Genomic DNA, 2306 nt, shown 5'->3' with positions numbered 1-2306 from the left:
AAAGATATACTACAGTTTGAAGAAAGTATTTTTAATTCATATACCTTAAAAGAGGTTAATGTCCAAATTATACTTGAAACTCACAAAATTCTGTAGAAAAATTAAAAAGTACAACTTAATATTGGCAAATGATGTGAATACATATCTCCAAAATGCATAAAAATAGCCAACAAGTATATTAGAATTGCTAGATCCCAGTTCACGAGCTTTGGGCAAGGGGCTGGAGGTTGAAGATACACACGCAGAGACAGACCGACACGCAGACCTTTAAAGACTGATACCAAAGCCCCCTCTTTATTAACACCATGTAGACTTAAATACACTGCAGTCAATGGTCAACAGGTGAAAATCCCATCCTCTGATCCTCTAAGCTAGGCACAGCGTCTAGTAACTTCAATTAGAAGGTTCTAGGAGGGAAAAGCAGCTGAAGGCCAGGACTCATTAGTCCCAACATCTCCCCCCCAAATTTTTTATAAAACAGAAGACCCTCCTGTCTTAGGCCATCTCAGAAGAGTAAACCCTTACCCCTCTTTGGAAGGCCCTCTTCTGTAGAAGTCACCTGTCTACGGAGGAGTCTTCATAGTTTGTGCAGTATTTGCAACCAAAGCTAGAGCATGTTCAAGTTACTAGCCAAAAGGCTCAGAAGGACTTGCTAAGTGACCATATGCTGCATTCTCATGGATTGTCTGATCTTACACAAAATTCAGAAATGAATGCCCATAGCAACAGGCATTAAGTTTGGCAGCAAGAGGGTCCCCAATCACCACTGGACGCAGCCTCCCGTTTGGGTTATGGTATTCTACCAACCCTTTGACTAACACAGTTACAATCTGGTGAGCTAATTGTAACATTTCAAGGGCTATTCAAGTAATCATTGAGTTGTTTCACCACATAAGAGGCATTAGCAATATTAACAAATGTCATACAAATCGAATGATAAAAGTGTGAACAAGACATTTGTTGTACTTCCGGCCTTGGCTGCAAAGCTTGGTCTGCCGTCGGGGCTGGGTTTAAACTGCGTGTACAGGTTGACTTGTACAGTAAGTGGCTGGGCGTTGCAGCGAATGGCTAGGGACCTGATCCAGCCGGCACTGCCGCCAGGCTTCAAGGTGCACTCAACAGCTGAGGAAGAGGAGCAGGACCCGAGCCAGGTTGCAGGGCCAGCTCTGCCCCCTAACTACAGAAGCAGCATCTCAGACTCCTCAGACAGCGACGAGGACAGCAGTTCTTTGTCTGAAGAAGGAAATCAAGAGTCTGAAGAAGATGACAGTGGTGCAACTGCCAGAAAACAGAGACGAAATCAAGATAGAGATGACGATGATGATGGATTTTTTGGACCAGCCCTTCCTCCTGGATTTAAGAGGCATAATGACTCTCCTCCAAGGCTTATCATAGGTCCTGCCTTGCCACGTGGTTTCATTAAGTCTTCACAGAAAAGTGACAAAGGCAGAGAGGATCCAGGACAAGTGTCGTCATCCTTCAACTCAGAGGAAGCAGAGAGGAGTGAGGATGAGGATATTGTTGGACCAATGCCTGCAAAAGGACCAGTTAACTATAGCATGACAACAGAGTTTGAAAAAAGGGCCCAGAGAATGAAGGAAAAATTGAGCAAAGGAGATAATGATTCCTAGAAACCAATCACAAGAGAGTCGTGGATGACTGAGCTTCCTCCAGAAATGAACGACTTTGGTCTGGGGCCAAGAACCTTTAAGAGAAAAGATGATGACAGATCTGGAGACCGATCTGTCTGGACAGACACCCCAGCTGACCGGGAAAGGAAAGCTAAGGAAATACAAGAAGCAAGGAAGTCATTCAGTAAGAAAGATGAAGAAAATATTTTGTCAGGAAGGGATAAGAGACTGGCTGAGCAAGTATCCTCATACAATGAATCAAAGAGATCAGAATCCCTCATGGACATCCATCATAAGAAGTTGAAGAATAAGGCTGTGGAGGATAAAAACAAACACCAAGAGAGAATACCATTTGACCGTGATAAAGATCTTAAGGCTAATCAGTTTGGTGAGGCTCAGAAAAAAGCCCTGATAAAGAAATCCAGAGAACTAAAGACCCGATTTTCACATGACAAAGGCAACATGTTTTTATAGTAAGTGTACTTCAGTGAGGTACACTCGCGCTGACCGATCTGACCCCCCCTCGGAATATCCTTTCTCTTACAGTAATTATGTGCACAAACACTTCCTTTTGTGATAAAAGGTCTGCGTGTGTCAGTCTGTCTCTGCGTGAGTATTCTCAACCTCCAGCCCCTTTCCCGAAACTCGCGAACTGGGGTCTAGCCCATAGAGCTC

General features: G+C 43.9%; 1 pseudogene; it reads left to right on the top strand.

Annotated features, from left to right (window-relative positions):
- The first annotated feature begins 1064 nt into the window (after positions 1–1064).
- On the top strand, positions 1065–2105 carry LOC101984768 (annotated as a pseudogene).
- The last annotated feature ends 201 nt before the right edge of the window (positions 2106–2306 follow it).

The sequence above is a fragment of the Microtus ochrogaster genome, chromosome X, assembly GCF_000317375.1.
Source record: "Microtus ochrogaster isolate Prairie Vole_2 chromosome X, MicOch1.0, whole genome shotgun sequence".
In the NCBI taxonomy this organism is placed as follows: Eukaryota; Metazoa; Chordata; class Mammalia; order Rodentia; family Cricetidae; genus Microtus; species Microtus ochrogaster.
This window is presented reverse-complemented; position numbering and strand designations above follow the sequence as displayed.